Genomic DNA, 14,073 nt, shown 5'->3' with positions numbered 1-14,073 from the left:
TGAAAAACTCACATTTGAAATTGAGGTGGAAATAAAGATAAAGGCCGAAATGTGTCAAAGGTTCCGAAACGAACGATCCTCACAAACTATAAATAAAAGTAAATACGAAAATATAAAGACTAACTAACGGGATTGATAAAGTTAAAGAAATAATTTAGTTAAAGGGATTTTGTATTATTTAGATGTATTTTATAACATTTGATTATTTTAATATTATTTTTAAACTTAACAGAAATTTAAATATTTATATTATTTTGGTTAATAATTTATTATTAATATGAGAATTATATTATTTGTAAGGCACGGGTTCTAATGGTGTGATTTAACTCGAACAACGATTATGATAACAATTATAAAGTTTAATGAAATAAAGTTAGCGAGCGGATAAAATAATATCAACGGCTTAACAAATGTGAAAGTTAGTTTTTAGGTGGGGAATGATAAAATATACTTTATAAATTATTTTATTTAGTTTAAAAGTAATTTTATTTGATTATAATAACTTTTTTATAATTAAAAGGTTAATAATATATATAAGAAAATGGGTTTTAAAAAAATAAATACCAAAAGTGGCCTGACCCAGGTTCGAACCCGGATCCTCCAGTTTACACACACACAAACTAACCAGTTGCTCTAGCTTGATTGCTGTTAAGATACCAGAAACAAATATATATGTGTATATATATATATATATATTATTACAAGTTCATCATTTTTTCAAGAACCCTAGTATTCTAAATCGTTCCATGTTTGTTTAATTCATGTTAGGGGTCTTGTTAGCCGATTAAAAACTATCAAAAACCACATAAAATTTACCTGGATTGATTAAAGTTTGATGGAGAACAAGAACTCGCCAGAAAACTAACTTTGACGAACAAATTAGCTAATTTTGATTAAAACCTAACTAAATCTCTTTTATTTAATCCATTGATCATTTTCTCAGCAACCTATCACATCTCCAACGTTCTCCTCTATCAAGCGAGATCTGCAACAATATTCTCCATCAATAGCGATACCTTTGTTAGCGATTTTGTTTCCCTAAATTGATTCAATAAGGGTTGGCTTTATATTAAGTTAGCAGCGGTGAGGAATCAAGCCGAGTGGGATAGGGGTTCAGGCGAGATAGAATGAAATTAGGAAGTTTGAGATGATTTTGGATAATTGGAGATGGGGATTGAGACGAATGGTAGAAAATAAACGAAAGGTATGTATGATGTCTACTATTGAGTGTGTACATTAGAATTGAGTATTTTCTTAAAGTGCTCTATTTAGAATTAATAAGTTCACATATGTTTGGTTATCTATCTTGTGAGCATATACAAGAAAAGAAGATTTGATGAACCTGGGATCATTTGGTAGGGTTAAAGGAGTACAAATGAACCGAATGGTACCTAATCACAGGTCAAATGATCGTCGTTCCATATTTTATAATCCTGCTAATATGCTCCATGGGGCTGCTTTGGAATTGACCAGCTGAGTCTACAAGGGTTTGGTTTTACAGCTTGTGGACCTTGTCGTGGCTAATGTCTCAATATTCGACTAGTTGAGTTATGCCACTAATATTGTTTTAGTTTTTTTAACATTATGGTTCAAGTTCTTGAATGAGTTGAGTCCATTTGATTTGAAGATAAATACAGTGTCAGCACCCTGGGATGTGCATAATGCAAAGCAAGATTTGAGAACTTCCATTTACTGCAAGAATATATATGGCAAAATCTTTATATTAAAATTTGTAAATTATACGCCCACATTCTAGTATATTTATATTGTAAAAGTTACTGTTGAATGTTTATGCATATAATAATGGCATGTTTAATAACAATTGACTACATTTTGGTCATAAGAAATGCTCCGTTTTGACTTGTTCCAATTTAAACTTCTACAATTTGACTTGTTTAAACTTAAATTGCTATATTATGCCTTGTTTCATTTTAAGCTTCTACATTTTGACTCGTTTCAATTAAAATCGAACGTTTCACTAGAATAAAAATAGACCACCATTTGATATACTATTATGAGGAAAAACCAAAATCTTAGTATCTACTCAACTTATAATCAAAAAATACGGTACTGAAACAACCATAAACATTAAATGTGTCTTCAAGGCTATTTATATCCTCCTCCTTTTAGTAAAGACTCTTTCTCCCCAAAGGAAAAAATAAAATACATTAATTATATAATTAAAAAATTGGTCATTAATTATTAACAAACTTAGATCTTACCTTTCATTTTGAGCATCCATTAGTCTAATAACTTGGTTCCTTGCAGTAAGAACATTGTCTCTTTTTTGGTGGGAAGACCTTTAGGACGACCTTTAATTTTAGTATTAACTAGCGGATCACGAATAGAACTTTAAGGCATCATGTTTACTTGCAAGCTTCCCACATTAGAATCTTGTGAAGCATTCTTAGACAAGATGGTATTTAGATTTCCTATCTCAAATGAAGAGTCCCTTGCTTGTTCAGCCGCTTTTCTAAAATTTGATTGAACACTTCATAAAGTTAATGCATTGATGTACTTCATTCCCACTCTCTATGTCTTTGAGCCCAATAGTACAATCATGCAACTTATACCTAGTACAAGTGTCCACCTAGGTAAAATATAATGATCAGACTTGTTTCAACATATTTTTTCTTCAAGGCATAAGATATGCTTGCATAACATCCCATTGTTCTATCTGAGATATATCAACAAAAAATGAACATGAATATTCAATTTATATACAATACAGTCCATATAATACAGATAAAAATTCATAACAGAGAATATTAATTCTAGATATTTGTGATCAGCAAAAAATTATTAGAATAAAATGACAAAATAGTGAGTGAATGAATACTAGCAGGTCCTCAAGAAGTTCCGCTGCAAATGGAAATGAAAGGTACTAATCTGAAAGGTACTAATCCTGGTCATAACCTTTTTTTATACTAGTTTTTAATGATCCCAACTATTGTCTTTTAGTCACTATTGGTCTCAATTAATAAATTGGCTACTAATGGTCCCAACTTTTAAAGTATTTGTTCCTAACGGTCCGCAACTAACAGAATCCTAACGTCGTTAGTTTCAGGTCGCCGGAAAAACGGTTTTGGCCGGAAAACTCAATTTTTTTCCCGAAAACTCAACATTTTCGTCCCAAACATCTTGATAACTTCGTATCGGACCTTTAGAAACATTTTTCTAGTAAAATCCCCAATTATTGAGGTTGTTGGAAACCGTAGAACCATTGTCGGAATCGGTTGATGGTGCTCAAGTGGTGGCAGTTGATTAGCGGTGAGTCAATTGGCGGTGGTTGCGGTGTTCAGGTGGTGTTTTCCGACAACAAATTTTAATTTTCCGGCTAAAAATGTTTTCCCGACGACTTGAAACTAACGGTGTTAGGATTCTGTTAGTCGCGGACCATTAGGAACAAATGTTGGTGCATGATGTCAGTAGTTCAGTGTCGAGTGTCTGTAATCGTGTTAGTTAGATTTGAGTTTTGTATGTAAGCGAAGTTGCTAAAAAGTTCGCTTATATGGGCGAACTTGTTAGACAAGCGAAGTTAGGGACAACTTCGCCTGAACATGCCAGGCGAAGTTGTCGTGTCTATATAAGCTATTTGTTTACGGCTTATCAAAAGATAGAGAGATTATTCGTGTATTCGAGTCAGAGAGTTTGTAATCAGTGATCATAGTATCACGTGTTTAAGGTTGGAATACAACGTGTGTTTGATTATCGTATCGTGTGTTAGCTCGTATTGTTTTCTATACTCGTAACGTCTTACGTAGGGATTCCGCACCTACGTAGAACACGATATCTCGTGTAGATTCGGCTGGGAACCTACAATTGGTATCAGAGCTTTTGCTCGATTGTGTGGTTCGGGATTTTCACGCGGGTGTAGAAATCGTTCCGTTCGACTATTCGCGGGACGAGTTTTCTGAGTTTTTGTGCTATACTCACCTCCTACAATCATAAACAACCCATAACACCTTCACAAACCTCGAAAAACCCAGAAATCTAATCTGCAGAAAGTTCGTGTTCATCAGGCGAAGTTGCCGTCACTGTTAGTAGGGTTTCGGCGAAGATATAAGGTTAAGCGAAGTTATCCACAACTTCGCCTACCTCTTCAATTTCGCTTACCTCAAGCGAAGTTACCCACAACTTCGCCTACCTCCCAAGTTCGCTCAACTTAAGCGAAGTTATTCTCAACTTCGCCAATCCGGCGAATTTAAGAAAGTGAGCGAAGTTACAAATTCACGCGAAGTTAAGTTTTAAGCGAAGTTATCCACAACTTCGCCTACAGTGCTGTTTGAAAATAAAATTTTTGATTTTCGGATTTCTTTGAGTTTTGTGAAAGATGTCTTCGATAAACATTACCGAACTGGTAAAGATGGAAGTAGAAGCGGGTCCGGCTACAAAGGCACCTAAGATGCTTAAGAAAACTGATTATGTAGCGTGGAAAGATCGTTTTGAACAATATGTCAAGTATCAAGATGCCAAGATGTGGGTGTGCATACAAGATGGTTACATTCCACCTACTGCTGAGTATGAGGGTCGTGATCAGATCAAGAAATACAAAGAGATGGAAGAAGAAGAGAAGAAAATGTATGAGGCAGAAAGCAAAGCTCATGCAGCAATTACTATGGCTCTTCCACAAGAGATACTTCACACCTTCCGAAAGTATAAAACTGCTAGAGAGCTTTGGGAAGCACTTGAGAACCGGTTTGAGGGCAATGTGGGAATTCGTGCCTCGAAAATTAAACTTCTAAAAACCCAATTCTCGGTCTTCAAGTATCTGAAGAATGAATCACTTGATGATATCATCACTAGATATTATCATCTGATGACTGAACTCAGCAACTATTCAATTGTTTACAAAGAAGATGAGATTGTTGAAAAGCTTCTTGATGCTCTCCCACCGAAATGGGAGATGTATACTGTGTTGATGAGAGAAGACAAAGACTTTGCTGACTATGACCTGGAGACAGTAGTTAACAAGCTAAGAACGTTTGAACTGAACATGGTACGAAAGGAGACACCTACCGATCAGGTTCAAGATCCGGGTATGTATGGTGCAAAGGTTAACTCTGGATCAAGTTCGAAAACTGAATCATCTGCTTATTACTCTAAGGGAGAGTCAGGCGCTAACTCAACACACGAAGGACATGTATCTCTCAACATGAACGGTGATGTGTGCTTTGTAGCTGGAGGATCAAATGCTTCTCAACCTCAAGCGACCAAGAGTAGTTTTTCCCCAAGTGTGTCAAACAACAACTACTCGAAGATGCCCATGAGTGTTAAATCTGCTGAACAGCAGTTTGCTCTCTATGCATATTTTATTGCTTCGTATGAGAACTACATTCAGGGTAAGATTGTTGATCCTGCAATTTTGGATGAAGATTATGATCAGATCGATGCTGATGATCTGGAGGAGATGGATCTGCAGTGGCAGATGGCTATGATTGTCAGAAGGGTTAAGAGGTTCATGAAGAAGACTGGCAGGAAGTTTGTCGGAGAGAGGCCAGGGTTTGATAAGTCGAAGGTACGCTGTTACAACTGTCAGCAGAATGGCCACTTTGCAAAAGAATGCAAAAATGAACGTGTAGAACGCAGTCAAACAGATCTACACAGCAGAGTGGTAGTGGTAATGACTATAGAGCCATGATTTCCAGACAGAACGAGGAGTACAACTGGAATCTGTATGTTGAAGAAGTATTTGAACAGGCCAATTTGGCAAAAATCGAAACTGCAGATAGTGAGAAGGGAACTGGCGAAAATGAAGCTTACATGGCAGATGTGGCAGACCAGCTCTCCGAGGTAAGTACCGAACTCCCTTGTACTAAGTGTGAACATCTGTCTGAACAACTGACAACTATAACTGATCAGTTTGTTAGTTTGGATGCGCAATTTAAAACTTTAAAAGAAGATCATCATTTCACTAAAGCTAGAGAAAATAGTTACAAAGTAAAAATTAAAGCTAGTGAGAAAGATATTAAAAGTCTTAAAGCAAAGCTTGCTGAAAAAATTCAAGTGATTGATCTTAGCTATGAAGTTCTAGAAGAGAAAACCAAACTAATAGCTGAAAGGGAAAAACAGATTGCTGATCACCAGGTAAAAGTGGTGGAACTTAACAGGAAACTTGAGCAATTAAGAAATTCCTCCGCTATACTTGATCACCTCGTTAGTGATCAAGGTTCCCCAAAAAGGGGAGGAATTGGTTATCATGAAGTTCCACCACCTTTCAATCATAATTACACTTATGACCCTAGTAATCAGAAATCTGTTGATGTTGACTATGGTCAGACAGTTCCAGTTCAAGTTACTATTAAAGAACCAGAAGTTAGTAAGCCTGTTGCAAGTGTTAAGATTTCTGCTCCGAGTCCAGTCTCATCTAACTCAGACAAGTCCTCTGAGTCGAGTGAGACAAAACAAGAGGAAGTGTTACCAAAAAGTGGAGAGAAAAATAAAACACCTGAAAAGAAGTCTCCACTAAACCCGTATGTCCCACCATATGTGAGACAAACGGGCAGTAATACAGCCTCAACATCTAAGACAACTTTTGATAAGAAAGTTGAACACAGGAGTTGTTTTAGTTGTAATTAATTAGGACACCTTGTTGCTGATTGCCCTCTGAAGCAGAAATTCAGAGGTGTGAGGACTTCAAAATCTGAGAAAAGAACTAACGGTAATCAATATAATGGTAAAAATGAAAACCCATCAAATTTCAGAAAATGGACTAATTCAGGTTTTCAAAGAAATAGATCTCAGTTTTTCACTGCTAACAACCAAACCTTAAGTAATAATTCTTTTAATTCACGAAGGTTTAAATGGCCTCATAGACAATCCACAAGAAGGTATCCTGTTAGGACTCACAGAAATTATTATGATACTAACTTTGGACAGCCAAGGTACGGAATGTATCGACCCAAGACCAATCGGTCTTGGGTCCCCAGATTTTAATCATCTGCTTTAATCGTGCAGGAACAGTTGAACAGGGCTGCCAACAATCAATGGGTTGTGGATAGCGGCTGTTCCCGGCACATGACGGGTAACAAGAAATTGTTACACGACTTGAAACCTGTTCAAGGAGGAAGAGTGAGTTTCGCAGGAGAGAGCGGTGGAAGGATTACAGGAATAGGGACGGTGTCGAATGGAAAGATGACTTTGGAGAAAGTAAATTTTGTTGAAGAACTGAAGCACAATCTGCTGAGTGTTTCGCAGATTTGTGACAAAGACTACACCGTACATTTTACAAAGAATGAAGCGATTGTGTTGTATCCTGGTTTTAAGATACCAGAGGATTGGATTGTTATGAAGGCCCCAAGAGTGAAGAATACGTATATCATGGATATGAGATCGACTGAGATGGCCACAGAAGAATCGTGTCTTCTGTCAAAAGCAACTGAATCGGAGTCCGAGTTGTGGCATAGGAGAATGGGGCACATTCATCTTCGGAAAATGAACTACCTTGTCAAAAATGGGCTTGTGCTGGGTGTTCCCTTGAAGAATTTCAACTTTGAAGACAAATGCTTATCATGCAAAAAGGGAAAGCAACACAAGAAATCCCATCACACCAAGAAGGTCAATTCAATTGTCAGTACCCTAGAATTACTTCACATGGATCTCTTCGGTCCCGTGAATGTAAGAAGTCTAGGGGGAACATCGTATTGCTTGGTGATCACTGATGATTTCTCTCGATATTCCTGGGTATATTTCCTGAAGTCAAAGGATGAAACAGTGCAGATGGTAAAGAATTTGATTACCAAGGTTGAGAATATCATGGGGAAACGGGTTAAATTCATCAGGAGTGACAATGGAACTGAGTTCAAGAACTATGAGATGGAGATCTTCTGCTTACAGAAGGGGATAGAACACCAATACAGCGCACCGTATACTCCGCAACAAAATGGAGTGGCTGAGAGGAAGAACAGAACTTTAATTGAAGGAGCCAGAACCATGCTGGCTGATTCGAAACTTCCCGTGGTGTTCTGGGCTGAAGCTGTTGCAACAGCCTGTTATTTCCTTAATAGAGTGTTAACTGTTAAAAGATTAAATAAAACCTGTTATGAACGTATGCATGGGAGAAAGCCCAACTTGAGTGGTATTGAACCATTCGGGTCCCCATGTTCGATATTAAAGACCAATTCTAAATTTGGTGAAGTAGCCGACGAAGGAATCTTAGTCGGATACGTTGTTGGGACTCCCAACAGACGGGTCTTTAATACATCGAACAGCAAGGTTGAGGTGGTGTGTAACACTGATATCACAAGTTACAAATCACCAAAACCAAGCTCGGGACCCGCTGGGGTTTTCGACTATGATAGACTCTTTAAATCTTTTAACATGCCTTATTTGGATTTTGCAGAAGTTGAGGAAAGAATTGCTACGAAGATGATATGCGATGAGGAAGACACTTTGGTGAAACGACCACAGTATGATGAATGTCAGCCTTCCTCGTCAAATGTTGTCAATACCCCTGCTGCCTCTACTGAAGAGGAATTCATCAATCCCTTTCACTCTCAACATCAATCACCCATTGATGAGCTATCTTCGAACTTGGAAGATAATCTGAATGTCAGTTCGGTTCCGACTACGAGAATTCACAAAGATCATCCTTTGGAGAATGTGATAGGTGATCTGTCCGATGGTGTACAAAAAAGAAAAAGCTTGAATGAGCACACCTGTGTTTACACAAGCATTAAAGAATCAGGCATAATCAACGAGTGCTTGTACACCTGCTTTATCAGCCAGATTGAACCAAAGAACTATCAAATGGCTCTTAAGGACAGCTCGTGGGTCGAAGCCATGCAAGAAGAGTTAGCTCAGTTTAAGAAAATGGAAGTATGGAACTTGGTTGCAAAACCAAGGAATGTGCATGCGATTGGCACGAAATGGGTCTTCAAATGTAAGAGAGATGAGAAAGGGATTGTTATCAGGAACAAGGCGAGGCTGGTTGTTAAAGGCTTTAATCAGCAAGAGGGGATTGATTACAATGAAGTGTTTGCTCCTGTGGCAAGATTGGAAGCCATTCGGCTGTTTTTAGCATTTGCTGCTCATAAGGAGATGAAGGTTTTTCAGTTGGATGTGAAGAGTGCGTTCCTAAACGGTAAAGTCGACGAGGTTGTGTATGTTGAGCAACCTCCGGGTTTTCCTGACCCTGACTTTCCCGATCACGTGTACAAGCTAAGTAAAGCGCTGTATGGACTACATCAGGCACCTCGTGCCTGGTATTCAACCTTATCAGATTACTTGCTTGAGAATGAGTTTGAAAGAGGTAAGATTGATAGCACATTGTTCTTCAAGAGAAAGGGTAGCGACTTTCTGCTGGTGCAAGTCTACGTGGACGACATTATTTTTGCTGCATCAAATGTCTCCATGTGTCAGGAGTTTGAGGCCGTCATGAAGAAGAGATTTGAAATGAGTGCTATGGGTGAACTAACTTTCTTTTTAGGATTGCAGGTTGATCAGAAGAAATACGGGATGTTCATTCATCAGACGAAGTATGTCCATGATGTTCTCAAACGCTTCAAGATGGAGGACAGCACTCCATATGATACTCCCGTCTGCGTCAATCACAAATTGGGTGCTGATTCAGACAACGATGCAGACGTGGACCCAACCCAATATCGGGCTATTATAGGTTCTTTAATGTACTTAACTGCTTCTAGGCCTGATATAATGTTTGCTGTTTGTCTTTGTGCACGCTTTCAGGCAAACCCAAAAGAATCTCATTTGAAGGGTGCGAAGAGGATACTGCGGTATCTCAAAGGCAAGCCGAAGCTGGGGTTGTGGTACTCGAGAGGAGGAGACTTGGAGCTAGTCGCTTACACAGATTCTGATTATGGAGGGTGCAATCAGAGTCGGAAGTCTACAACTGGTGGATGTTAGTTTCTTGGTGGCATACTAGTGTCGTGGCAATGCAAGAAGCAGACCTCAGTCGCAATTTCAACCTGTGAAGCAGAATACATAGCAGCATCCAACTGCTGCTCCTAGGTTCTTTGGATTCAACAACAGTTGCGCGATTATGGTCTGAATTTCTCACTTACTCCTATTTGCATTGATAACACTGCTGCTATCTCAGTAACTAACAATCCCGTGAAGCACAGTAAAACTAAACATATTGACATACGTCATCATTTTATACGGGATTGTGCTGAGAAGAAACTGATTGAGCTCGAAAAGGTTGACACGTTAGATAATTTCGCTGACTTGTTCACGAAAGCGTTTGACAAAACTAGATTTCAAAACCTTGTTGAGCTGAATGGGATGATCAATCCCGAGTAACCATGCTTTATGTTTTTGATTAAAAAAAAAAAAAAAACGTCACTATCGCTTAGAATTATGTCGGTTGCCTCAGTTTGAAGGACATGTCTTCGGATATGTTTGGTCCTCATTTCTACTTGTAGAATATGAGGATAGCCATTAACCATATGACTGAAAGTGACCGGGGCGGTTTATGATGTGTTTTTCATTCTTTCGCTGAAAATTAGTCGATCATACTTAGTTAGAAGGACACATACTAGTATGTGGTTGGTCCAGCTGATCCATTGGATCTTCGGGACAGCCGTTTACCTGAAGACTTTGATTTGGTCGGGGCGATAGAAGTTAAAAAATTTTTTTCTTTTCTCTTCGGGAGATGAAATTATTTTTCAAGTCTACTACTTCGTAAGAAGTACCTTTACTATGTTTAACAGAAAATTGATCCAACCTTGGAAAGTGATAGATATTCTGATTCTGTGTGCTTAACTAGTGAAGTTATTAGGCTTAAAAGACTTTAAAACAGTCATTGTATGTCATGGTAGCTTTTTATGGTGCGTAAAGGTAGAAGTGATACTAACTAAATCTACTCGATTTTACGTGGAAACTCCTTAAGAGTTGTGCATGTCTTCATACATATCTTTCCGAATGATAGGCAGAAAAGCGATTACCCAGTCATACACGAGCCCGTGAGTGTTCTGATTCCCGTGAAGATAGCGTGTCAAGACGCTGCAGTGATCCAGATTCGGGACTTGCAGTTGTTTTCTACGTGAAGTTGTGTATATACATGTTAAATAAAAAAAAAATTCTAGAGTTCATAATGTTAATGATTATCAATCAAGACGCAAGAAGGTGAACGGGAAGCAGAGTCTAAGATCGAAGAGTAATTGTTACTTAATCAGACACTACGGGTCGAGGTCAATTCGGGGTGACTTGGGGAAAGCCAAATACGCCTTGAGAATAGATAGGAGGCATCATAATCTCTGAGTTGTTGCCCACTTAAGTTTTGAGCTTAATTGAACCTAACTCGTATCACATAAACGATGAAAACCATTTTAAGTATATTACCTGCTTACAACCTGTTTTTTTATGTCATAATACAGCTGAACACGGATCTGTGTGACAGTCACGTAATTAGTATGATTCCTGTTCGGATCTTTTCTAAAACATGGTAGTCCCTGTCGAGACTGAAATTTGATCCCGTGTACTTTAATTTTTCAAATTTTTGTTACTTTTGTAATTGTTTGATTTTATACCTGGTTACTTGGTCTTGATCGTATCATTTAACGCTTTAAAGGATGTTTTAAAACTTAATTGCAAATTATTCAAATTATAGGGGTTTGTTTTGAAAAGTTTAATATACCGGCGAACTTATTCTTAACTTCGCCTGCAATAGGCGAAGTTATCCATAACTTCACCTGTAAAATTTTGACCCTATATTAAGAAGTTTTAAAGGTCAGACTGTTCATTATTTTTCAATCCAGCGAACTTATTCTCTCCGTAACCCTAAGCGAAGTTCTCAATCGAATCTTCTGTGTTCATTCTTTCTCTGTTCAAAGTCGATTAAAGGTGTGTAGGGTTTATAGTATCGTATAATCAATGTTTTTGAGGTTGATCATCGGTCGTTTCGACTCGATTATCGACCTCGTCTTTCGAAACCTTAAACACCCGATTTCAAACTTGTTATTACGTGATAGTAAACTACTTGAACGTCTAAAACTTCATAAAATCATGTATTTTGGAGTCCTCGATCTCCAAAATCATCATCTACACGTCGTTCGACATCCCTAACTGTTGCCGATTCAAATTCGGCGAAGTTACAGTTTAGGCGAAGTTATCCGTAACTTCGCCTGAGGTTTAACTTCGCCTGATTATAGATTTTGAAACAGTTTATAAGGCGATGTTGTGATTAGGCGAAGTTAACATTAACTTTGCCTGGACCATTTTACTTAACTGTTATCAGACGAAGTTCAAGTTGAAGCGAAGTTGTTTCCCAACTTCGCCCCACCTTTAACTTCGCCTATACAGAATTGATCACAACTTCGCTCATGGTAACAGGCGAACTTGTGATTCGCTTTGACGTTTATCTAACTTAACCTGTTTGTTGCAGATATGGCTGCTGTTGCTGGAGCAGGTGGTGCAGGCGGTGATGACGGAGGTGATAACCAGAGGCAGTTCTTCCCGGGTCACAACATGTACATAACATTAGACCCGGAGGCGAGCGGAGTTGATGATTTCCGCAAAATCATCACATTTTTGTTACGCTCGCGGATATTTCACGCGATTACAACAACTCTGCCAATATCCTTGCCCAATATTGAGGATTTTTGGCAGACCGTGGAATACGACTGTAGAGTCGAGCCCCCGGTGATGCGCGCAACAGTCAACAATCAGATTGTTCAGTTCTTTTCTGAACAAATCCGGGCGGCTTTACGATTTGGGAATGAGACAAGGGATGACCCGACAGAGTTTGTAGCTCCTTTCCGTGATGGAGCGTTTTTGAGAATGGGATACTCTGGTCCCTTGGGAGATACGCAGAGAAGGAAGTGTTTCTTACTTGACCAGTGGCGCTTTCTCATGCATGTTATGATTGTTTGCATGTCAGGGAGAAAGGCGGGCACTGATGGCATGGGCGCGACCATGCAGTCAGCGTTGACTGCTCTGACTTACAACAAGCGATACAGCTTTAGTCAGATGGTCTTTTATGAGATTGATCGTCAAAGAAGAGCGATGGCGCGTGAGCGATTCATCATGTATCCAAGATTCCTACAAATGATCTTGAATCATGTTGCTCCAACGCTTCCTCAGCGCCATCCGATCCGATACGTTGAGAGTGTGAATAAACGGATCTTCGCCCAATGTAGATCCTCCAGTGCGAGGAGCAAACCTGAGCTCCGTCCTCGGCATACTCCGCTGTTTGGGTACTTAATCAACCCGGGGTATGTACCTGCTCGAGGGGACGAGTTTAGGGACCCGGCACCACAACAGGCAGGAGCACCTCAAGCTATACCTGCTGCTCCTGTTGTGTCACCGGAGGAGAACGTGGACCTTGATGCAGAATTTGGTGGTCAAGGCTTCTTTGATATGGATCGGGTGGATCCAGAGGAGAACGTACAGGTCCCGGTTGAACGTGTTTCGGGTGTGAATGTTACTAGGACAGCTGCTACGGTGGCTGGTTCTGATTCTGATGATGAAGTGGCAGAGGCAAGAAGGATTATGGTAACTCGAGAACGACTACATGGGAAAAGAAAAAGAACAGATGATGACAGTGAGTCAGATTATAAGGAAGAGGTACAACAGTTGATCCGGAGGTCAAGAAGGGAACGGATAGGTGCAGGATCGGGAGCCGGTGAGAGCTCTAGGGTGGTACGTTTCACTCCACCAGCACTATCCGGTATGACAATGGTTCCCTCATCACTACAGGTTACAAGGCCAAGCGCTACGGTTGTTCCCGTGGTGGCTACCTCATCATTTGGCCTCCCACCCATTACTTTCCAAATTTTGACTCCTGAGATCGTTTCATTGCCGCCTCCGACTGTTACTCCATCGGAGGTCGTGGCACAATTTATAGAGTCGACTGTTGTGGCCACTGCAGGGTTATCGGTGACGATACCACCTGCGGTTACGTCTATTTCTACTTCTGAGGTCCCGGTGACATCGGAAATCCCTCCTCAGTACGCTCAAGATATATCACATATGAGGTTCGATTTCGATGCAACCCTATCAGACTCTGAACGAATAGCAGCACTTGAACGGGTCGTGGCAGAGCAGTCAATGATTAATCTTATCCAGACCCAGGCTATTCAACACCTAGTTGCAGAGAATCAGATGCAGTCGTCC

The sequence above is a fragment of the Bidens hawaiensis genome, unplaced genomic scaffold (genome assembly GCF_021521415.1).
Source record: "Bidens hawaiensis isolate Kalapana, Puna unplaced genomic scaffold, B.hawaiensis_p1.1 tig00007050_1, whole genome shotgun sequence".
NCBI lineage: Eukaryota > Viridiplantae > Streptophyta > Magnoliopsida > Asterales > Asteraceae > Bidens > Bidens hawaiensis.
Note: the sequence above shows the minus strand (reverse complement) of the source record.